General features: G+C 37.8%; 1 pseudogene; it reads right to left on the bottom strand.

Annotated features, from left to right (window-relative positions):
* LOC126093266 (aldehyde dehydrogenase 1A1-like) overlaps positions 1 to 13,176 on the bottom strand; it is a 61,803-nt pseudogene extending 48,627 nt beyond the window's left edge.
* Between the last annotated feature and the right edge of the window lie 204 nt (positions 13,177 to 13,380).

Genomic DNA, 13,380 nt, shown 5'->3' with positions numbered 1-13,380 from the left:
GATCATAACTTTGCGTAAATAAATAAAGTAAAATGTTCAGTCGGCGGAAGACTTGAACCAAGGACCTCTCGCTCCGCAGCTACTCACGCTAACCACGGGACCACGACGCTGCTGAGCTCACGGTTTCCTGAATGTTGCCTATGTTGCCCATGGACTACTCAGTTTGTATATTTTATTAATTTTTTTCATAGTTCCCTACAACTTCTTCCTGTTTTCTCGATTGATATGTGTTCAGTTTTTCAAGGCCTATCCACTGTGCCAACTTATAACTAAATCTGAAGGGGGTGCGATGGGGAGGTTCCCTTGTAAGTCTAGGGGACTGATGACCACAGATGTTAAAGTCCCATAGTGCTTAGAGACATTTGAACCATTTTTTTCCCTTCGTGTACAACCATAGTCAAGCAGAACTTTTCTAAAGAAATTTTCACCACTTGACTGTAAATTACTGTTCATTTGTTTCAAACAGCCGTGATTTCTGTTTTATAGCCATTCTCAAGTGCATATTAAAATGTTGCAATTCCGTATATCTGTCTTGACAAATGTTATCGTCAGTTGATGGATGGATCTGTTAAACGCAGGCCACTGCGGTGCATTGGTTCCTATACTCTGTTCATCATAAGAATAAACCTGATGTAAACATTACACCACGTATTCTTCCTCGTTTGCTAGAATGTCGTTGGATTTCGTTTCACGTTTAGCGAAAGCCAAGCCGTGTCCAGTACAGTCAAGTACGGTCATGGGGATACGTTTTATCCTGTATTATACGCACATAGACTGAGCGATAATGCGGGACAACAGCTTTAACGACGCATTTGACTTGGACAGCGCTGACAATCCAGCTGGTCCAACTAACTTGCAATGATGGGAGCTTTGCAGTTCAGAGCAGTAAAAAGAGACAGGCAGAGAAACAATGCAGCTACGAATGTCATTTAATTTTTAGAGAGAATGAAATAACTTTCGGCAAAACTGCCGCGCGCTTCTTAGGTGACCAGACGGAAAGCATAAGGATAAAATACTCTCGGTCTCACCCAACATAGTATTCTAATTACAAACAAGAGTGATGAAAATTCCTAACAAGACGGGACAATTCTTCTGATTGAGCGACGTGTGATGCAAATGCTTACTGCAGGGATTTCACCGTATTGTTGAATCCTGAATGTATTAATTGCGTCAGAGTCTGGTAATCTCTTCGCTCTTTCCTTATTCGAATCCGAGAAATACATTTCCGTTCTGGAACTGTAATCTGCTACGTTGATAACGAGTCTGTGAACAACAGAATCCACGAAGTCACGCAGGCGCCGCATTTCCTCCTCTTCTTGTATGACGTGCCGTTCTATATCACGCCAGCGTTCGGCGGTGACATGTGAAAAAGCAACGTGCCTTAAGCCTAGTTTACAGAATGACATTGGGCTGCGCCACTCGTTGCTTGGAATGAGTTGCACTCAAATGGTTTGATATTTGACTGTAGACACGGCGAAACCAGCATATACTTCAGTTTCGTCGTTTTGTGAGTTCCTGAGTCGTGTCTGAAATGAAAGTTTTGGCAGCTGCACGTCGCACGAGTTGTGAGTTAAAGCTTGTTGCGTGGAATCGTTGCATAAGAAACGTGTTTCGATTCGTGACTGGATGAAGAAAAGACGTCAGTTCGGTTGCTCAGCATCCTTGCTGAAATAATTTGTAATCGAACACCCAAGAAGTTCTTTTAATTATCGTAGAATGTCACGAGAACTGTTAACGTTTCTTCTAAATAGAGTTAATTATGCGATAAGGAATAAATATATTGTATTGCATGAAGCACTGACGCCAGAACTGAAATTACATATCACATTGTATGCAATACAATCAAGTGCACTCGGCATGCTATAAGATGCGGTTTTAGTTGGTGATGACGCTTTTTCATTAACACCAATAATTATTAACATTAACAGTAATAATTATCAACATTAGCAACAATAATTACTCGAAGCAGGCCGCATTAAGAAGATAATGGTTTGCAAACTACTCTCTTGAAGAGAGATCTTTACAGTGGCAATATTTCAAAATTCTAACATATGTGAACGGGGAACACTGCAGCGACGTTTTAAAAAGATGAATGTTAAATAAAGAAGGCAGCTTCTTGAATCTGTATAACCTTCCCCCCTGTCAACAATATTCCTTAACAAAGAGTTGGCCAACTCCAACGATGGGATTTTAGTCTCGTAGACGAGAGCATTGCCACAGCTAGAATTACACTTGCACTCCGTCTTCAGGCCACAAGTGGCCCATCGGGACCATCCGACCGCCGTGTCATCCTCAGTTGAGGATGCGGATAGGAGGGGCAAGTGGTCAGCATACCGCTCTCCTGGTCGTTATGATGGTTTTCTTTGACTGGAGCCGCCACTATTCGGTCCAGTAGCTCCTCAATTGGCATCACGAGGTTAAGTGCACCCAGAAAAACGGCAACAGTGCATGAAGGCCTGGATGGTCACCCATCCAAGTGCCAGCCACATCCGACAGCGCTTAACTTCGGTGATCTCGTGGGAACCGGTGTATCCACTGCAGCAAGGCCGTTACCTAGAATTACACTTGCTTGTATTTTTATTAATTCAGTTGTATATGTGCACCTAACTCAATAAATTTTGCTTTGCAGCTCAGATATTGTCGAAACATTTGTATTACAATCGCAGATGATGGTCTCAGCGGCAGCAATATGTTGCTTATTTTTGTAATCAGCATCACTGAAATCCCACAAACACCTATGCAAAGCATAGACATCCAAAAAGCGAACATTATTCTCTGTTCCCCACTTCATATTTCAGTTTGTCTACACTCTACTAACACACATAACCTCAAAACTAATGCAAGTAGTGTCGCCAAAGCTGGAACACGCTGAAAGTGTTTAGTTTCACCAACGAGTTGCGCAAACAAGCGGCGCGCATGCGCAGTGGCCGGTAGCGCAGTTGCCTGGAACCTAGTGTCGTCGTGTAAACTAGGCTTTAGTTTTAGCAGTTTAACACTCTTGTTATTTCTCTCAACAAATCCCTTTCCTTGGCCCAGATACTTTTGTTGGGTTCATATTATAATGTTACAGTGGAAAATGTAAAAATGCAGCATTTGTGTGGCGTTCAAAAATGGCTCTGAGCATTGTAGGACTTAACATCTGTGGTCATCAGTCCCCTAGAACTTAGAACCTAACTAACCTAAGGACATCACACACATCCATACCCAAGACAGGATCCGAACATGCATCCGTACCGGTCGCTCAGTTCCAGATTGAAGCGCCTAGAACCGCTCGACCACACTGGCCAGCTTGTATGATGTGCAAGATGCTGTGAAGAAGATAGTTTTTCGTGTGTCTACGACACTTACCACATTGGTTCGTGTGGCCTACATTTGTAGAATAAACAATGGACATAGTCCAAATAAATAATATTTGGTTTTTCATTTTTGTCCTAAAAAATTAACTTATGTTTTTTTTATTTTTTGGGGACTTAGAACGGAAATTTTTTTCACATTTCGGATTTTTTCTCATAATAAAATTTGCAATTTACCGAATCAACTCACTTGGGAAGTATTTTATTTTATTTCTTAAATATAATCTACACCGGTTGAAACTGTTAAAATTTTTACGTGCATTACGTCAAGATCTAATAAAATCGGTAATTTTTTATATAGAAGGCTATGGATTGCGGTGTTATAAAGGTTAAATTATGTGTTTGTATTGGTAGCACTGTCATCAACAGTATTGTATAGTTACATAGTACAAACATGCGTTGTTTGTCGAAGTGACGATAAAACCATAAGAGGCAGGATGATGGACAAAATGATTGATGAACTACAGCAGTATTCTGGGATGGCCGTTAGAATTAATACTGAGAATTTGTTGAAAATGAACCAGGCAGCATGGGTTACCTTCTTCCACAGAACGTCAACTAATGAAAAGCCAGTACTCCACCTTTGCCCTCCTGGACTTGATTCATGGTGCAATTATTGCAATGCCCAGTACTCAAACAGTTCATTCAACCACAAACATTCCATCCTAGCAGCAGTCATGGATATCATAAAACCTATTTACAGAGACCTGGCAAATCCTGAATTACCAAAAAAGTGTCTGCATGGTCAGACTCATAATCCCAATGTGTCGTTCAATAATCTTATAAGGACTCACTTACCAAAAAATGTATTTGTTGGAATGAAGACACTAAAGAGGGGAGGGGGGATCAGTGATGCTGTTATTGCTTTTAATGATGGCAACGTTGGTAGGGTGAAAGTGCTGCAGCATATGGGAATAAATCCTGGAGCAAACTGCATCAGAGAACTTGAACAGATGGACAAGGTGCACATTGATAAAGCAGAGTATGCAGCACAGTTGGCCACTAAGGAGTCCAGAAAGAAGAAAAAAATCTTGGAAAAAGATCAAGAGTATAATAAAGAGTATGGTGCAGGGTGCTTCTGAGCGATAAAAATTAAGCCCATATTAAGTGAGTTACAGTCTTCTGAAACTTTAGAAGCTGTTCCTGAAAATTTACAATTTCTGTTGCATTTTTCCCTAAATCTCAGAAACCACTTCGAGTAGAGTATTTAAATATTCAGGGAGTATTAACATACATATCCTGAGTCTGCTGAACTAAAAGAAGAACACAATTTTATGTATAATTAAAATTAATTAGGATAATGTACAAAAAGATACACAAAATTTTAACTGTGTAATGAAAAATTTGTATTTCCGAAAGCAATGGCTGAAGTGCAATTATTGTATTTCAGTAGACTCAGAACACACAGTTTAATGTCCTGTAAAAGTTTCATATTAATGGCTACAGTGGTTCCTGAAGTACAGGGGAGCCAAGTCACTAATTTTAACAATGTGTGGATAGTGCGTTCCAACTCCCCTTAAGCAACCTTTATTAACAATGTTTCATAAAAGCTCAATAACTAAGAATTTATATTTGAAATGAAACAGAAATTTCACATCCAATATGTAATTAGAAATAAGAAGACGTGCATTATTCATAAAAAATTGTGATGAATTTTACAACTACGAGATGTAGGTATTACAAATAGCACGAAAAAACATTGACCTAGCCGAGGCTTGAAACAGCAATCCATGAACTTCACCAGATTATTAATATACTACCGATTCCGCTAAATACCCACTACGCTTGTGTGTCTCAACTGTATCAAATACAATCCCAAGAAGAACTTCAAAGTCGATTTTTCTGTAAATTTCTGAAAAACGTTAAAAACAACAATTTCTCGGCATTTTTAGCCGTGTTCCACCAGGCCCCAACAACCGCACGAGTGGTCGACTGTGAAGAGCGGACAAATTGAATAGCTGGGCGGCGGCCATTAGAGTGGTAAACTGATGCGAGGAGTTCGAATGTTTATACATCGCTTTTGGTTATAAAATGCCTTCCCTTGAGTTAGGTCGCAAACATAATGCCTCATTTAAATACGTTACTACAATATACTTTTTAATTTATGAACAAACAGCAACTAGTCACTGTTTATGAATTTATTTTACATACTACATGGAATCTGCCGTAGCTAAAAGTTGTGTACTGGATCCCTAGCATTTTTGTAGTTCCTTTACGATAGATGTACGCAAAATGCATCAAAATACTCGAAGATTTGCCAACTACATTAATAGATATTTTCTGACTCTACCTTGCTTTAGATTTTATGACGAGAAGTATATATGGCGTAGTGCTTTGTCAACTCACGACCAAATTATCAAGTTTCAACCTAACCTAGACCATGAAAACACTACCGATAAGCCAACTTTCTTCAAAATGATCAGAACATGTAAAATGGTATTCTGTCGGTCGGAAATCTTGCTTCCTGACAGCGTGTAACCATTTTTGTAACCGCTGTGGTTTTGAGAAAGGAAACCTGCAAATAGATGCACAGACATTACGCTAATACCGTGTTACAAAAACATTTATTAAGCAAGCTCACTGACATACAAAACAACTTAAAATATTCACATACCTGTGAAATGTAATATTCGTTCCTTTCTCGAATTTATTTGTACAATTAATCGCTGCACAACTCTTCACCATTGTACTTCTTTTGATTGGAATGTACAGACAGTAGAATTACGAGTAACAAATACTGTATGTACACCCCAACAAATATACAATGTTGAATCAGGGTCTTCATAAACAACAGTACTACACAACACATCACACTACAACCACTGTAATAGCGTCCAGCCGAAGGTTCAAATTATCCCGCGACTGCAGCGCCATCAGTGAGTCTAGTTATTTTTTACAAGGTCTTTGGTTCCACACACGTGTTTCACTATGGAGCAGGAAGCCACTTTCATACTGCGTATCAACAGCGCGACGATCAGTGCACAACAGTACAGAGACAGTGACTGCACACGATTTTTGCAATAAAAAGTACATGGCTAAAGCGTAATTAAGTCAAACGTTGGTGGCTGTTAATACTCTAGAATAACTTAAAGTTTCATTTAACGTAATTAAGTAACAAAATATCTAATACGTAAGTAGGACCTACTTCCAAGAGCGTAACACCACCAGTGTACGTGTGCTACGTCGTCTCACCAACCATCGCGTTTGTGTTTGTTTATATCAGATTTATTCGTATGATGAACAGAGTATGCATACGCAACACTGTGTATTAACGGTTATCAACTGTGAACAATGTCAGTCATATTATGCATTTTCGATACGTATTCATATCAAAATTATCTAGGTTAATCGTCATTTAGTGCAAACAGTGAACTGATCGAAATCGTGCAACAAAAGCAGAATACCCGTGAACCTTGAAACGGAAAGACTCACGTGATAAATTCAAAAGCATCACAGTTTTCACTTGACCAGACAGGGGAAGCAGCAAGTATGCAATAGGCTTTCTTCAGTAATTAAAAGTAGCAGTTGTGTAACACGGGCGCATTCGTCTTTGAAACAACAAGTCTGCTTGAAGACATCAGAGTTTCAACAAAATAAATACAGTTTGAAAGCCAATGAGATACAAGTGACAAAAATGAAACAAATGCATCTCTACAAATGGATTATAATTAGAAAAACTACATCACAAGAAAGGCAGGACCCAGATTCCATGGATCCAGCTGACATCTCGCAAAATGAGGAGGATCTTTTACAGCTAACAATGCTAGATCAAAAAAGAGAAGTAATGGTCAAGGTAGGTGCAGTAAAATCCCTAGTTCGAACTCTAAATTGTTTCACCAGACTGTATTTCTGTTTTATGTTTTGTTGAGCACTGGTTGAATACAGAAATATTAGAACTGACACATCTATCTCAGTTCAAATTAGCAGGCATATTTTGTAGAAAAATACTCAGGCATGATCGTAGCTGCATATAGATCTGAGAAAATAAAGAATTCAGTAATACGACAAAATTTGATAGCTTATCCAGAGAAAGAGACATAGAACTGTCAATAGTAGAACTGTTAAATCAAAATATAGTAATCATCTGCGTATACAGGTCACCTGATGGTGACACAAATTTTTTTTATAGTAATATGGAGGCGCAATTAGAGAATTTCAACACCCTGAAGAAAAATAGTTTCATACGTGGAAACTTCAGTGTTGAATTCTACAAACCCAATAGATTAAAGATGAAATCAAGGATCTACTTAAGTCATTTAACTTAAAACCAACTGTAACTAACCCAACTCATATAACTAGTACTTCTGCAACAACTACTGATCAGGTTTTTGTAATTACTTACGAATATACCTGCAACACACAAACAGCAAACACTGGTTTTAGTCGTCAACATGTCTAAATATTAACGATAGCTATTCCAGGAGACATAAACCCCCCAAAAATTAGAGCTTATGTCAGGAAGTTCAATGATGAAATTCTAGATTAGTTTCGTTCTCTCTTGAGAAGAGTAAACTGGAATGATGCTTACAGCTCAAACACAGTTAACAAATTTGATACATTTATGGCCACATACAAACACTTTTTTGAAATAGTATTTCCTAAACAGACATCAGTAATAAATGGCATGAACAGTCCAAATAAATGGATCATAGCAGGAAAAAAAATATCATGACAGAATAAAAGAAAATTGTATGAATACTCAAAGCAAACCACAAATCCTGTTTCTATTAACCATTTTAAACAATATAAGCGAATTCTTAGACAAGTTGCATGTAAATCAAAAAAGATGAAAAATAACAAACATATAGAAAATTTCAGAAAGAAGACTAAAGTAACTAGGAATATCATCAAAAAAATCAAAAAAGTAACAGGTACTACATCATTAGCCCACAACAACATGACTTCATGAAAATAACAACAGAATAACTGAAATTATTCAGGTAGTGAAGGGAGACGAAAATTTAATAGTCATGGGTGACTGGAATTCGAGAGTAGGAAAAGGGAGAGAAGGGAACATAGTAGGTGAATATGAATTGGGGTAAGAAATGAAAGAGGATGCCCTCTGGAAGAATTTTGCACAGAGCATAACTTAATCATAGTTAACACTTGGTTCAAGAACCATGAAAGAAGGTTGTATACATGGAAGAATCCTGGAGATACTAGAAGGTATCAGATAGATTATATAATGGTAAGACAGAGATTTAGAAACCAGGTTTTAAGTTGTAAGACATTTCCAGGGGCAGATGTGGACTCTGACCACAATCTATTGGTTATGAATTGTATATTAAAACTGAAGAAACTGCAAAAAGGTGAGAATTTAAGGAGGTGGGACCTGGATAAATTGACTAAACCTGAGGTTGTAAAGAGTTTCAGGGAGAGCATGAGGGAACAGTTGACAGGAATGGGGGAAAGAAATACAGTAGAAGAAGAATGGGTAGCTCTGAGGGATGAAGTAGTGAAGGCAGCAGAGTATTAGGTAAAAAGACGAAGGCTGGTAGAAACCCTTGAGTAACAGAAGAAATATTTACTTTAATTGATGAAAGGAGAAAATATAAAAATGCAGTAAATGAAGCAGGCAAAGAGGAATACAAATGTCTCAAAAATGAGATCGACAGGAAGTGCAAAATGGCTAAGCAGGGATGGCTAGAGGACAAATGTAAGGATGTAGAGGCTTATCTCACTAGGATAAGATAGATACTGCCTACAGGAAAATTTTAAGAGACCTTTGGACGAAAGAGAGCCGCTTGTATGAATATCAAGAGCTCATGTCGAAACCCAGTTCTAAGCAAAGAAGGGAAAACAGAAAGGTGGAAGGAGTATATAGAGGGTCTATACAGGGGCGATGTTCTTGAGGACAATATTATGGAAGTGGAAGAATGTAGAAGAAGATGAAATGGGAGATATGATATTGCGTGAAGAGTTTGACAGAGCACTGAAAGACCTGAGTCGAACAAGGCCCCAGGAGTAGACAACATTCCATTAGAACTGCTGACAGCCTTGGGACACCCAGTCCTGACAAAACTCTACCATCTGATGAGCAAGATGTATGAGAATTTATCTCAGACTTCAAGAAGAATATAATAATTCCAACCCCAAAGAAAGCAGGTGTTGACAAACGTGAAAATTACCAAACTATCAGTTTAATAAGTCACAGCTGCAAAATACTAACACGAATTCTTTACAGACGAATGGAAAAACTGGTAGAAGCCGACCACGGGGAAGGTCAGTTTGGATTCCGTAGAAATGTTGGAACACGTGAGGCAATACTGACCTTACGACTTATCTTAGAAGAAAGATTAAGGAAAGGCAACCTACATTTCTAGCATTTGTAGACTTAGAGAAAGCTTTTGACAATGTTGACTGGGATACTCTCTTTCAAAATCTAAAGGTGGCAGGGGTAAAATACAGGGAGCGAAAGGCTATTTACAATTTGTACAGAAACCAGATGGCAGTTATAAGAGTCGACGGGCACGAAAGGGAAGCAGTAGTTGGGAAGGTAGTGAGACAGGGTTGTAGCCTCTCCCCGATGTTATTCAGTCTGTATATTGAGGCAAGCAATAAAGAAAACAAAAGAAATATTTGGAGTAGGCATTAAAATCCATGGAGAAAAAATTAAAACTTTGAGGTTCACCGATGACATTGTAATTCTGCCAGAGACAGCAAAGCACTTGTAAGAGTAGTTGAACGGAATGGACAGTGTCTTGAAAGGAGGATATAAGATGAACATCAACAAAAGCAAAGCGAGGATGCTGGAATGTAGTCGAATTAAGTCGGGTGATGCTGAGGGAATTAGATTAGGAAATGAGACACTTAAAGTAGTAAAGGAGTTTTGCTATTTGGGGAGCAAAATAACTGATGATGGTAGAAGTAGAGAGGATATAAAATGTAGACTGGCAATGGCAAGGAAAGCGTTTCTGAAGAAGAAAAATTTGTTAACATCGAGTATGGATTTAAGTGTCAGGAAGTCGTTTCTGAAAGAATTTGTATGGAGTGTAGCCATGTATGGAAGTGAAACATGGAAGATAAATAGTTTGGACAAGAAGAGAATAGAAGCTTTCGAAATGTGGTGCTACAGAAGAATGCTGAAGATTAGATGGGTAGATCACATAACTAATGAGGAGGTATTGAATAGAATTGGAGAGGAGTTTGTAGCACAACTTGACAAGGAGGAGGGACCTGTTGGTGGGACATGTTCTGAGGCATCAGGGGATCACAAATTTAGCATTGGAGGGCAGTGTGGAGGGTAAAAGTCGTAGAGGGAGACCAAGTGATGAATAAACGAAGCAGATTCAAAAGGATGTAGGTTGCTGTAAGTACTGGGAGATGAAGAAGCTTGCACAGGATAGAGTAGCATGGAGAGCTGCGTCAAACCAGTCTCAGGACTGAAGACCACAACAACAGCAACTGACCCCACAGAAGTTGCTACTAAATTTAACAACTACTTTTCAAATATAACACAACACTTGATTACTAAACATTACAGCTCACAAACAGGCAGCAATCCACTACATTCAGATTCAGATATTTATACAAGAAGTCTATTAATGTCTCCTATAATATCAGAGGAATTATTTGTGATTATAAAAAGATTACTCAATATACATCAGCAGGTGTTTATGAAATACCAGATATTATCACCAAAGCAAGTGCCATATTTATCATAGAACCATTAAAAGATATTTTCAACTCATCCTTCATGAGTGGTATATTACTGCAAAATCTGAAACTGACAAAAGTACGAGATAAGAGACAAATGTGAGGTTGCCGACTTTAGGCCTGTATCAGTATTATCAGGCTTTGGTAAAATTTTTAAATAATTGTTTCATGGGAGACTGGTACCCTTCCTAAGTACAGAAATGATAACCAATGATTCACAACATGGATTCAGAACTGGCAGTTCAACATAGTCAGCTATATTTGCCTTCCTAGATGAAATTCTAACTGCAGTATATAAGCAACACGTTTCTGGCATATTCTTTGACCTTAGTAAAGCTTTCAGTGTAATTGATCATGACATCCTGTTGCATAAACTAAGAAATTATGGAAGACAAGGCATACCGAACAGGTGTATCCACTCTTACTTGTGTGATTGCCAATAGATCATTCAAACAAAATATTAAGATATAAAAATGCACAAAATTTCTAATTTTTATAGTAATCCACAAAAAATCAGTTATAGAGAGCCTCATGGATTAGTCCTTGCCACCAATCTTTTTATTTTTTATGTTAGTGATCTATCTGAACTATTAACCAAAGAGACAACAGTACTTTTTGCAGATGACATAAATACCCTACTTAAGTCATATGATGAAGACAGCCTCCAAAAAACAACTGCAGACATAATACAAGACATAACACAATGGTTCAGAACAAATAAGCTAATAATAAATTCTGAAAAAATGTGTCAGTCAATTTCCACATTTCACAGAAACTCCATCCAGCAACATCAATTTTGAACATTGATGGATAAACTGTCTGATCTGTGAATGTTACAAATTTTTTAGGTATATATATCCAAGATAACCTGACATGTGAGATACACCTGAAATGTAAATAAAAAGTTAAATACAATTACAGTTCTAAGAATCCTCTCACAAAATACAAGTTGTGCATCAGTGTTCAAAATGTACTACAGCAGTACCCATTCACCACTGATGTATGGAATTATCATTTGGGGGAACTCCATATGTAGCAGAGATACACTTAGGCTACAAAAAATATTATGAGACTAATAAATCATGCTAAATACACAGACTCATGTAGACCAATATTTAAAAGTCTCATTATACTGCCCCTCCCTTATTTATATATCTACAAAGTACTAATCATCATCAAAGTAAGCATATTAAAAGAAGAAAATAATCTTCAGACATAATTGTGATTTCCACTCTCATGATACTAGGCAGAAGCATCATCTGCATCTCAATTCAGTGAGTAAAAACATATGTAGGATATGAGTGTATCATTGTGGCATTATGTTATATAACAGCCTGCCATCGTTTCTGAAGACAGATACAAAATTTACCTAAATTTAAATTGAAACTAAAAGAGTACTTGCTTGACCACTGCTTCTATTCTGCTTCTGAGATTTGGGGCGCCAAGAAAATATAGTGCAATTGATTACATCGTTATTCTTCTCCATACTATTCTTTCAATCACCTTGTTGTTTTTATAATTAAGTTACCAGTGTTCGGCATGTATCGACTGTTGTTTTCTAAATCATAGTATGTATAAACTTGTATGTACTATATCAAACCTGAGTTATTCTTTATTGTTTGTACAAACTATGTACATAATCACGATTTGCTGGATGAATTAAGATATACAAACACAATACAATATCCTGTAATACGACCACTGGTTTACAAGTCCAGAAATACGTTTTTTCTATGACGACGTGTCATGTAGACAGGTCAGACATATTGCAACATTTCAGCGTGCACTTGAGAATGGGTATAAAGCCGAAGTCATGATTGTGTGAAATGAATGAACAGTAATGTACAGTCAGTTGGCGGAAATTTCTTTAAAAAAAATAGTCGATTTGCATCTCGGAGAGCCATACACATAAAATTGCGAGAACCAACTTTTCAGGACGAGCGAGTGAACATGTCACTAAAATTACAGAAATTCGCACTCATTCAGAGGGATATGGACCATTTTCCTCCATGCGTAATACCGATGGATGAAATGGGAAGGGATGAAACTGTACCGTAATTTGGCTTCAGAATAGAAATACATACAAAAATGTTTCAGTCTACCTGGGTGTACTTCGGCGTAACGCGGTTTTCAGCCATGTTTAGTGATCTTGAGGTCAGCAACACTGTAGCTGATTACAAACAGTGGTACTTGTCAACTTGCTCTCGTATCTTATAACTGAGATATACATCTGTAAAGCTCACACGAAACACTTAAGATAAGATATGAAGTAGAATAACAAATCTCGGACTGATAGAGCAATGAAACAGCAACAAAAATCAGTTCTTATTCAACGAGATATCTTCCTGTCTGACCATCCAACACTTGGAAT

The sequence above is a fragment of the Schistocerca cancellata genome, chromosome 1 (genome assembly GCF_023864275.1).
Source record: "Schistocerca cancellata isolate TAMUIC-IGC-003103 chromosome 1, iqSchCanc2.1, whole genome shotgun sequence".
NCBI lineage: Eukaryota > Metazoa > Arthropoda > Insecta > Orthoptera > Acrididae > Schistocerca > Schistocerca cancellata.
Note: the sequence above shows the minus strand (reverse complement) of the source record. Positions and strands in the feature narration are given on the sequence as shown.